This window comes from Aythya marila (genome assembly GCF_965140915.1).
Source record: "Aythya marila genome assembly, chromosome: 1".
In the NCBI taxonomy this organism is placed as follows: domain Eukaryota; kingdom Metazoa; phylum Chordata; class Aves; order Anseriformes; family Anatidae; genus Aythya; species Aythya marila.
In genome coordinates, this window is record NC_139042.1 from 139,848,130 (window position 1) to 139,861,097 (window position 12,968).

Consider the following 12,968-nt stretch of genomic DNA (forward strand, 5'->3'; position numbering starts at 1 on the left):
CAAACATTCTGAAGTGCCTTTTTTCACCCATGGTTTTAAGTGGACTGCTGGAGTACATGCCCTAAGGTGGCAACACAACACCTCACCACACGCTGCAGCTTTACTCTGCAGCAGCGTAGAATGATCACTTAACCAAAATTAGGGTGCTGCAACCAGTATCTTAGCAGCTCATCTGACCTGCCTCCACATTACCAAATTTAGCTGTCTGACGCAGGAGAACAGTAGGGCAAGCAAATTGTATGTCATACTGGGGGCTTTACATATAGCAATAAGCACTCCTTTTGTTTCAGAGAACTCTGTATTAAAGAGGTTAATCATCTGATCTCCTCTGTCTATTCTGCAATCCAGTTCCTTTCTCTTTCCAGCCTTCCCTTAATTCTTTGTTGGGCCCCTCAGATCCTGAGGTCCTGAGCTGTTGTTTCACCTCATAAAAAGAAGAAATCTTTTCCCTTACTTTCAGTGTTGTCACTATCAGAATAGTGGCACTCACTATCTTTTAGATCTGTTTGTTAGTGGCCTGCTCAGCCAGGGCCCCCAGGGATACACACTGTTATCTCTGTGGTCTATAGTATCTCTTCTGAACTTATACAACTTGAATTACTGGAGTTCCTGGGTGAAATTTTTCATCCAAAGGACTGGAAACCTTTTCAGACATTATGAACCAGAGGGGTACTATAAGGACAAAGGTAAGTATTTGAAGACTTCTTTTAGTCCATTTGCCTACCCACCTAACAAGGAATTCTTCTACACTCTACCTCACCCTAAGAATTAAAATAAAAGTGTCAGGTACAACTGGAAGCCAATTCCAACTTTGTTTCTGACCCCCACCTCCAACCCCTAGAGAAGGATTCAAGGCTGGAAAAAGGCACAGTCTGGACCACTGATGACCAAGACTTGATCTAAGCTCAACTGATTGCATCCCCTGAGCTATGGGATGCTATTGCCAAAGCTGTGATTTACGCAGGTACACATTTTTTCTCCTCTGCACCTTATAGTGCTTCTAAGACTACATTACAATACCTGAGTGCCTCACAGTCTGTGACACATTTAATGCTAACAGCATCTCAGTGAGGGATGGAGGTGCCATAGTTCTCATTTCATAGATGGGTAACTGGGGCACATTGCAAACGAGGGCCTTGTCTAAGAATTACATCAGCAGGTAAGTCTCCAAGTGGAGACAACTATAGCAGAATAAGGATGTCCACAGAGATTCTTATATCAGCATAAGTACACTAGAAAAATATTATAATAATTTATAGTTAAATAAATAATAATCAAAATAATTAAAGTGTAATATATTAGAAAATTCCTCAGTGTAGCCACTACCCTCCATAACATCCACAGTATTATAAGGGAAGAAATAAATAAGTGGCCTAGCCTAGTACTTCTAAAGTGCCGGAGCCAACTTTCTTCTTGTATATCATAACATCAATGAAACCAGTCTCACAGGAACTCTTCTGAGAATACCTGCCACAGCACAGCAGAAAGCTGACATGAAGAGGCTTCAGCCTCCATGACTCAATACTGCTGCGGCAGCAGGGATCTCTTTGCTGCTACTTCCTTTCCTAACTCTGAGCATGTATCTCAGGTACCAGCACTCATTGCTCTCTTGTGAAGACAAAGGCTTGGACTACATCAGTCCAAGGATTATTGTTTTTATTCTGCCTGATTGAAAGAGTCTGTAAACCTGCGGTCCTTTTGGGGTAAGTTTTAATAACTATATGCAGTGGCAGAGGAGTCCTCAAAAATCTAAGTGGGTCAGAACTGAAGATTATTTTTTTTTCCTCTTGCAAGAGCAAATGTAATAGGGATAATCTTACTTGGAGAATAAAGAAAAATAAAAAGGCAATTTTCAAAAATACCTAGTTTACAAAGCCTTATCACATCTTGATGAGTGATGGCCCTAGCTTTTTCAGTTTTCCACTCCCCATGGTGGTCCTGGGTCTCATACAACTCATTCTCTTTTGAAGGATGGTCCCTTTAGTCCCATTAGAGTATGCTGTTCTATGCTGGCGGGCTTTCTCCTACTCTGGTCCAAAGCAGATTTATAGGTTGGCCAGAGAGAGTGAAAATCTTCAAAGCTAATAATGCTGGCATTATCCCTTCATAATCCTTCCCAGTATGAATATTACATTTGCTGTTTTCCAGTCAGATGGTATCACTGTTGGCTCAGATGGTTTATTAAAACTTCTTTCTACTGGACATGTTCAGACATCCAACATTTCTTGTACAATTCTGGGGTGGAAATTATCTAGTCCTGCTAACATGATATTATTTTATTTGCTTCCAGCCTAGATGAATACATTTCTGTTTCAGGCCCTCATTCCCAGCAGTTATTTTTCTTTTGCCTCATATTTTGTAGCAGTATCCTCCCTTGAAACTAGTAGAAATTATTCATCAAGATTTTGAGATCTACACAGAGAAGCTTCCGAGATTTTTGAAAGATGCATGATTCAAAACATTTTTTTTTTCTGCTCCTGAAGAATTAAAGCAGTATATTTTGATAGTAGACACTTCTGTAAGCACAGTATCATACAGTTCACGTAAACCATCACAACTTCAAATTCATCAGAAATACTAGACTATCCAAATGCTTTCTTTAGAGCATCCAAAGAAAAAAAAGACACAAACACAAAGCTTTTTTTTTTTCACTTAGAAGACAGTAAGGTAGGAATACTACCACCATCATCACTAGCGTGATCATTTTTTTGGTTTTGGTTTTAGATATGAAAAATCATGAACTAAAGTACAAAACTATCAAACACCAAACTATAGCCATGTGAAATAGAAATCTGACAAGGAAACAAAATTCAAGTTGGTGATTCTATAAGTAGGCTTACAAAAGCTGTTGGCTCTATATTTTCAAAAATTTTGCAGAAAATTAGGATATGGCAGATTCCCATTTTCCAAAGGCAAATCATCTTTTACTGAAAAAAAAATAATATATATATATATATATATATAAACATATTTTGTTGTTGTTAATGGGAAGATCTAATTCAGCCACTTAATTTATATACTTGACTAATGCAGGGACAAATATTTGTACTCAGAAATACGATGAAACTTCAAAAAATAATTGAAATAGCAATATATTAATGAATATTTCATTATATGGTATGGCATCATTCAAAGAAAATACCTGTAATAACATCACCAATCCTTAATTACTTTAAAAAAGAAAAGAAAGAAAAAATAAAAAGCACTAAGAGACCAAAGAAATATACATATATTAGATATTTATTTTTATGCATGAGATAATATTTATTACACTTATATAAATGCTTTGTTAATTGAATTTTTGTTTCTTTTAAAAAAGTGTCAGTAATTAAAAAACCTGACACCAAATTTCCTTTAAAGATTCATGAACATTTTGTCACACCTGATGTGAATTTCAAGTTCCAGATGATAACAGAAACCTGAACATGTTCCATGCAGCTTCTTGTTTCATCACAAACATTTCTCATAGCTTCAGTAGATAAGCAAGAACCCCTTTAGCATTAGCTTTTTTAATCAGACTGCTACACACATATTGCAATGTCTTTTTTTTTTTTTTTTGTGGGAATCTCATAGATTTGCTCATCCATTATTTCTTTGTCAGAAGAGTAAGTTTTGACACTTACACCAATTCTTTACATGAATCCCTTGGGTAAATAAAAGTGACTAGCTGCTCCAGGAGGAGAAAAAAATAAAAATAAAAAATAAAAAATAAAAGTCATAAAACACCTGGAAATCCTAGATAAAGTACATGGATTTTATGAATAGTGTTTTGTTCCATGTTGCAGGTTGTCTTTATTTTTAAGTGCTGTAATATAACTCTTATACCATTAAGCAGGCAGCTCTGGAAGGAAATAATGAAGGAAATAACTGAAGTCCAGTATTTTCTGGCTTTACGTAAGCGTACCTGGGGTATTTCCAAAACTTGCAGTTAGATACGGATGGAGGCTACGAAATTCAGTAGATTTTCAAGCAGAACCAACCAACCCAAAGATGTCTGGTCAAATACATACCTTTTCATTCTATGTTATAACAGGGTTGCATGAATAGCTTCAGGTAGAATGCAAAAGTTGCACCCCACCACAGTTCTGCAGGAACAAAGCAGAAAATGAATTTAGAAATAATTAAAACAATATGTATTGTTACAGAAATCAAGTAAATCTGCAATATTTTGTGCTTGTAGTAGAATCTGTCATATCTTTAAGAGAAAACTTGAATACAAATAACAGCTTTTACTAAACCAAATAGTGTAGCTGAAAAAAGCTAGATCAACTTCTGAGCATTCAGCTCTTCTTAAGGACATAAGAATAACAACAGACTTTGATAAAGGGGGAGGGAAAAAGAGTTGGAGGTTCATTTAAACACCTTTACGCAAACTGGCCCTGAAGCAACCCCTGAAGAACTCGGCCACCACGTGTGTTCTGTTTGTTGGCCCTTTTGAGGCAGTAGACCCTACCTCATTGGGAAGTAAAAGCATTCCTGTTATACATGATCTATATATATGCCCTTGCCAAGCAGGGAAGACACAACCCACGTGTCTTGGCAAATGTCTGCACTTGAAAGTAAAGATGTTTTGTTCTTTTAAGACAAGAATATGTCAGTTTAATCTTCACCTGGTGTGGCATCTCAACCATCAAATGAGAGAAGGGATTTAGAGTAAAAATAGCAATGGTTCAGCCACTACATTAAAAACCACAAGACCTCTTAAATGGAGTTTCTAATAATAATAATAATTAAAAAAAAAAAATCCTAACTGGTTAATTGCAGTTGCTAAATTATTTCTTTTTATAGTAAAAGCTTTATAATTAACAAGCCAGACATTGATTTCTAGTCATTATCAATTTCTCCATGATTATTATTGCTTCTCTAATAATCTTCACTGTATTAACATAGATTAAGAAGCTCTTTAAAATAGAGCAGCTTCATTAGCTCATTCTATCACAGGAGGACCTGCAGAACTCAGCACTTCAGTTAACCACCACACAGAAGCTGAAAATAAATGCTGCAAGAGTATTCCTAGGGGCTGATGTGCATGAAGAAGTGTGAGAGACCTCAGCACTCAACTCCTAGCACTTAACTACCAGTCAGTAAAGCTTCTAAAATCATTAGCATGGACAGCCATGTTAACAATATTTCTGTGTTAATCTTTATTGCTACATTAATGAAAAGTCTTTTATCCTATGCACCTAATATATTTGAGAAACTTTATAAATCCAGTTGCAAATCAGGAATAACTTCAGCTAGGTAAATGAAAGCATGGTAGCTTCATGAAAGCTTTTGAAAACACAGCAATGTAACAAAGCACGGTAGCACAGAGGAGGGGAAAAATAGCTCATCCTGTGTAAACCTCCTGGCTTTCAGGCCTTAGAATACACTGAAGTAGGGATCGGGATGGCATCTGACACAAACACTTTTGCTCTTGCAAAACATGCTAGGGAATCTTTACAGACTAAGCAACTATTTCTCATCCAAAAGCACTGGATTAGTTTTGCTCAGTCTTTTCCATGAAGATATGCTAAGATTGATAATAGCTATGACTGTCCTTTGGAGACCACATAGACCATTAATTTCTGCCTGGAAATAGCAGAATTCAATAAAAGTTTTAGCACGCTTTGGGTTTGTTCATTTGTGAAGTTATACTGACTTTTTTGCTCTGAGATTTTAATGTACAATTTATATAATTCAAAGAAGTCACATAGGATGTTGGCAATGAGCCAATAGTTTTATGAGTTATGCAGGAGTTTTATTTCAGATATAGTCCACAGACTGTTTATTTCATGAAATAAAATAGCATCTAATTACTTGTATTTTGGGTGACTATTCTTCTCAAACATTCCAAGTGATCTCGTTCAACTCTCCTTCATGAATTCACAAAAGAAACAAAAGCCATGGCTCAATGCAAAAGGGTTTTGAAAATGTTGTGTGATGTTTTATACAATGAATATAACAAATAGAAGAGAAAGCCTTATGCAAGTCTTTAATATCTCAAAACGAGCTTACACCCCATGGATCTGCACTTCCCCACAGCTGCAAATCTGTCAAGATAAGAGGATTTGTCTTGTCTTATCACTAAGACTGAGAATAGCTGGGTGATCTAGAGTTTTTTAAATCCTGAAGCTGAGTTGAATTCAGACTTGTCCTTCTATCCTTGCCCATTTTACCAAAATCTTCTGATTGCCTGTGACAGAATGCAAGAATAAACTACAAATCAGAAGAGAATTATACTAATGGATTAAAAAGTGAAATATTAAAAATCTCTTATTTGAAATATATCCTTCAAAAAGACATGCATTAGAGCCTCTAGTTACCTACAATAAATTTTTCTGCTCACAGGGAAGTCAGTCCTTGTGAGATTTTCAATCAAACTTCATAGATTTATTTTGTCAACCCTAAACAATGCTCAGCCTTCTCTGTTTTTCACAGAAACTGGTAGATAGAATTCTACCTGTCCTACCTTAGAATAGGTCAAGTGCTATAGGAAAATTTCTGCATTTTCCTACTGATTTCTTCAAGTTGATTAATGTCTATTAGACTGATGCTATGCTTTTTAAATTATCAGAAATCTCAATTAATGATTCCAAAAATAAACACAAAAACCTTATTCCTTTCACAGCCCTGCACCATTTAAAGTAGCACAAATATGAAAAAATATGCAGGAGGAACAGTGTGATGCAAGATCATATCTTTGGGATTCCTCTTCAGGGAATTACCACACACATGCCTAAATTTAAAGTAAACCTAAGCTAATTGTGAATTTGCTGTGATCTACACATGAACTTGAGGGAATTTTTGAAAAAAAAAAAAAAAATTGAAGCCTTCTTGAATAAAGCCTTCAAGAAGGAAGAGGGTGGAAGTGGTCTTTATTTTTTCCAGAAATGTTGAGTTAGTGGTCAACAGGTAAAAATTACTATTATTATCATTATCTTTATCATTATCATTAATAATAATAATATATTATTAAATATTATTAAAATACCATGATAATTTATATTATTATGTAACAATAATATTCCTATATTAATAATATATTTTGATAATATATAGATTGATTAATATATTAATGATATATTAATTAATTGATATTCAATTAATGTATTATTTCGTATTATTAAAATATGATGATGATGATGATAATAATAATAATAATGATGATGATGATGATGATGATGATAATAATAATAATAATAATAATAATAATAAAAAGATTATGGTATTTCACAAAGATTTGTTTGTCTGAATACGTTTTACAGATGCAGCAAAGTGCCTTAAAAGCCCAAATCCACAGGACACCATGTTAAGTGTACCTATGGCAAGTGATGGAAGACTGTATAGAAACAGCTCAGCAACATGCTACTTTGTTAAGCTACAAGCTTAATTTGTCTGAGCACAGTTTCATGTTAACCTGGATACAGAGAGGACTAGACATTATGCCAGCTGCATGGAATTGGTCTGTGGCTGTGCACCTGTTAGTGCACTATGTGAAAAGCAATGAACATAGCACCAGACAGTGCTAAGGATCAAGGCAGTCACAGTCCTTGCAGCTCCTGCCCTTGTAAGTCCACCTTTGATACTACTTCCAGGCCCTGATCTTTGTGCAGTAATGGATTTTCTGACACAGACAGACCAACTTGTTCACAGCTAGGCTGGGACTTCTGATACATATATTGTCTCGTGTAAGCATATTCTAATATCCTTTACCACCCTGCCTGCTTGTAAAAATTTTAAAACGAGACTTACATCCATATCATGAGACATGGAAATTCATAGTTTGTGGTCTTTATTAACGATGCTCAACTGAAACTTGATTTATGAAAAGTGAAACTTTGCTATGCAACCGTACTAAAAATTAAAATTAATTGATCTGACCATAATCGTCAGTGAACAACTGAAGAGGTTGTAACCAAGGAATCATCTTGCCTTTTGAAAACTGTCTGGAAAAACTTAATGGATACATACAGCAATATGATCTAAGGGAATACATGCATTCATTTCCCTTTTCCATTCACCTAAGAGGGTACTGAAACTTTAATCTGATGCCACATTAAGGTGTAATGTGATCTGATATGCAACAGATAAGGAATTCCCAAAACTTTCTTTGATGTCTTTCAGTCATGTTTCCATCAAATAATTCACCATGGAGAGAAGACATACAGAAATTACTAAGTTCTTTGTAACTAAGCAATTGGTTTAGACCGAAAATTCATTTATTTTGCATCTTCAATCCAAATTTTATCCAAATTTTTATTATTATTATTATTTTTAATCCTTGTTTTATGTATCTGATCTAGAGGGGAAAATTGTGCATATTCATCTGTAAAGTCTGTCATCCTGTAATACAGAAAACATTGAAGGGACACACCTACGAAAATACTAATTCTCCTCTAAACTTTTTGTCTCAAGGCCACCACAAATCTCTCTCCTCTTCTCTGATTTATGTTTCAACAATATTTTCAATAACCCTCTACAGCTCTACATCTATTGAGCAAATACTCTGAAAGTGTTGCAGAGAATTGCTATGTCCTAATACAGCGTATATAGAATAATAAATATATTGAAACCAATCTATTTTCTCAGATATGAAGAGTACATGAATGTAATTGGTATTCTAATTTATGACAAATACCCTGTGGCTACAGTAACTAGGGCCCTGCACTGTAATATAAAGAACAGCTTTGCATCTTCAACATCTCATTGAATAGGGCCGTGCACTGCCTTCTCTAAATTCAGCACAAAGCTAGTTTAGATTCATGCTGTAGTACTAACTATGCAAGCAATTCTTATAAATGTTTCAGAGCAAACTCATCTTGGTCCAACTTTGTTTACTTCTTGAGAGACACCTATGTTTCAACAGAGAGTAGATTAAAACAATTAAAAACTCCAAGCATGATATGGGTGTCCTGTTATGCGATTATCCCACTCCTTCCCCACTGGAAAGTAAATAGCCATGTGATCCTCCTGTTGCCACATGTAAAAGCAGCAGCAGCAGTAACTCTGCTTGCATTTCTTGGTCATAAAGTTAGTACTCCATTGTAATGATTTTCCCTTTTGTGTAGGAAGAAACAGTTTGACATGAGTATATTGGTCATTCACAGGACATGTTCAGAAGACTTCCTTTGCAACTTCCAAGAACAGTAAAACTAATTAAGATGAATTACTAACTGTCTTGAGACCAGTGACACCTGATGACTTCAGGTTTGTAATGATTTAAAAAACAGCAAACCACAACAATAAAAAGGCAAGATAAACTGAGGTTCTGATCTGAAAACTGTGTAATTCCCAATTTGAAAGAGGGAGAAACACACAATAGATACTCATATCCCTTAATCTACCTGTGCTTTAATTCTATATATCCAGTGGTGCTACTTTTCATTTCTTCATTCCAATTCATTTATTCTATACATAATTCTTAATGCAAACACATATCCAACAGAATGGCAGAGAATGTTTTCAAATTCACGCCTTAACTTCACAACTGGACTTCTTTGCTAATGCAGATTTCAAATCTAAAGCCCACAAGCTTTGGAGAAGCTAACATTAGGCTGAGCTGTTACTACCAAATTTCTTGTGGCTCATGAAAGCCTCTCATGAATACTCCATTCCTCACCCCCTAAGTTCCAATTAGATCTGAACTTTACAAGACGAAAGTGTAAAATAATTTGCAGAAGCAGAAAATTACACTTTAGGGCCTGTGCATCAAACAATCTAGGTCTCTAGATATTTATATTTGTTTATCTAAGCATAGTATGCTCTGACAGTTCTTAACATATGTAATAACAAATAATAATTTTTGTATAGTTTTATGAGTCATTAAAGTTGTAATAAATGAAATGAATAAAAATTTCCTGTCAATATATAAAAGATCATTTTGAAGAAGAATCTTGAGGTAGGATCAGAAGATGGGCTTCATCAGAAAAATTGTAAAGGAATCAGAAATAAGAAGGACTAATACAAAGGACATGGGTTAAAAATAAATAAATTCCATGGCTAGGTAGTGGATCAAACTTCACAACAGGACATCTATGAAAACGTTATTCTGTCTTGAAAAACTTCTGTTGTGTACTGGTAACATGAGTGGCCTTGAGAACTGTAGTCATATCAATTTGCTGAATCTCAAAGTGGTATAGTAGCTTTTGGTGTCTGCCAATAGCAAGGAATAAAAAAGCAGGCAGGATTTTGTGCTTCAGACCAGAGGAGCTCTACAAGCTTTTACAGTTCTGCGGTGGCAAAACTTTTTTGGGCTTTATTCATTGGCAGATTTATTCTAGCATTTCTTTTTTCTCTCTCTCTTCCTTTGTCAGCCCACCCAAACTCAAATATTTACTACTTCTGATTCAGCTGAAAGAAATCCTGGAAGTGCTTCGAAAGACAATTTGGGATAACCACATAAAGAAGGCCCTTTGCATTCAGATGCTCTGAGAACTACAATATCCCTAAGCTGCAAAGACACAGGTTTATGGTGCATTATCTCCCTGACATTATTCATACATTTGGAAAGAAATTCATACTGCATTAAGCTAAAGTAAATGAATTTTGCATGAGCTGAAGGATGAACTGGAAAAGTAGAATCCATAGTCCAATCTGAGACAAGGAATTGCCCTTTTCCTGAAAGAAGACTCAAAGTACTAGATTGGAGGAGCAAGCTCCTGGACATTTTCAAAGTATGATGATGAAGAGAGTGAATGAGGTCTTATGGTCTCTCCACCAACACACTACATCAACATGTTGTCACCCAATCCCTTGCTCTCAGGCTCAGTGCTCTGTCACACACCAATGGTCCTGTGTGTAGTTGTTTTTGACCCTGGTTCCAGAGTCAGAGAGGCTCCCTCTCTGGATTTTAACACTGGCCTACCTTCTCCCCATCTATACCTCATTCACAAAAGGTCATCTTGTATCTGATCTTTTATTATTTGATATAAAGATGTATTTAATTGTTTAAATTAAATTAAATTGCTATATGAAACTAACCCAGAATACATTTTATTTGTCAGTTATATGCTAACACCTCTTCAAATGTCAAAAATTCAGTTGGCTACATTTTGATGTGTGTTTAATGGCAGACACAAGCACAAACATGAATTATCAATGCTACAGCCATTCTAATAAAAGAAGTGCAACGTCTCAGAAAGAAGATAGCTCTAATTTCCTAAGTTTTGAGAAGCTACATTATGGTCCTAACAGCATTGATGACATATGGAATATCAATGGGCAAGCTTAGAAAATAAGTAAGTAAATAAATAAATAAATAAATTAGTTGGTTCAGACATGTTTTGTTTGCCTTAGTACCATGATTACTGTCTCAGTCTTTTTTATTTTTGACAGCATTCACAAGAACATAGTTAAGTGTTTCAATTAATTTTAGGTTTGGGAATTCAGTATTTTCATTTCCAATACATAAAGTTGTTCTTGAAGAGAATTTAGGAACAAAAAAAAAATCAATCATTAATTTTAGCATCAACCAAATTAGATGAGAGAGAGAATTGTAAATGAAAATCCTTGGAAAAGATTAATTACTGGTATTCTGTACAAGAAAGTCATATCCCGAATCATCAGGATGGCAGGAAAGGTATGCATTGGAAAAATCAAATTGGCTTTCACAGATCCTTAGACAAGTGCCTCAGAAGAAGGAATCTTGTTATGGGTTAATACATAAAATATACCAATTTAAAGTTGACTTTCAAAAAAGCCACAATTAGAAAGGTCTAGCTTTTAATCTGGAGCTCCTCTAGATGTTGAATACTAGAATAAAACAATCCTTACATCCTTGCTACCAATGAAGTCCCTTATGCATGCTAGCTGCTAGGGTGAGCCTGAATTTACTGCAAGCTGCTTGCATGTGTAGTGGAGAGCTGATACAAAGGGAGGGTGATCAGAAAAGGTGACAGAAACTGCCAGAGAGTCTTACTAGACCCTTGTTTTAACATAAGGAGTGTTAGATGTTCCTTGGCTGCTCTTGAAGTCCAACACTTTGTAACTGGAGTTTATTCTGATAAATATCAGATAGAACATACATATTTAAAGCAAAAGATATTGAAGATGAGAGGACACTTAAATGAAAAGATAAGAATACATATTTATTCTCAAGTATCTAAAAATATTTTGCTTGAGAGGTGCAGGTTGTTTGAAAATTTTCTGCTCTTGTCCTGTGATATTAAATCTGAAGTAGATTTTACTAGCACAATGGAACTAGTGTCATTAATTAGTCCCATTTGTGCTGTTAACACTGAAAACACTGGCTTTTTTTTCCCAGTTTGCCTCCTTCAAAGACATGCCAGATGAGTTCAGGCTCTCTTTTGAGACTGGAAATTAATAGCAGTATTTTGATCAAGCTGCATTTAAAATGACTATGCTCAGTTAAAAAGCATGTTAATTCCAGGCTGCTAAAATGAATGGCTGATGCTCTTCAACTTTCTTTTTCCAGTGGGCAGCCACAGATCCTATGTGAATCTGTGACTATGAACAAAAGACAGAGACACATTATCTGTCCATGGTAATGCCAAGCAACAAATAAATTGATTTCTGTAATATTTATTTTTTTTCCAGAATAAACACAGAAACTGTCTGTTTTGCTTTACATTTCTTTTCTCTGTCAGCTCTAAAAACCACCCATTGTGCTTGGATATCATACAATGCATCTGGTACGCCTGATCAAACCCTTCCTGTATCTCATTGTAACAAGATGAGTTAAGGGTAAAGTAATAATCTTACAGGACCTGGATTTTCTTAGCGTTTGTGGGCTTCAGATAGATTCTTAAGAGTATTGTTTTAACACAGTTTGCAATATGTACACATAACGTTAGTCACAGAAAAGCTACAGACAGTATAGCTAAACTTTAGCCAAATAATTTTAACTATTTACTAGGGAAAGAAAAAAAAACAAATATCTACTATAGCAGAGCATGTCTGTGGTACCAGAGCTCTATTATGTCATTAACATAGGCTGCTTGTTCATCATGGAGAGAAATGTCCATTTA

At 35.3% G+C, this 12,968-nt stretch overlaps 1 long non-coding RNA gene across 1 annotated transcript in view; it reads right to left on the reverse strand.

The window, feature by feature from the left end:
- Nucleotides 1–12,968, reverse strand: part of LOC309873862 — a 47,977-nt gene that overhangs the window by 24,572 nt on the left and 10,437 nt on the right. The window contains exon 2 of the long non-coding RNA XR_014316749.1: nucleotides 4,011–4,085. This is a non-coding gene — a long non-coding RNA (uncharacterized lncRNA). The remainder of the gene's footprint in view (nucleotides 1–4,010; nucleotides 4,086–12,968) is intronic.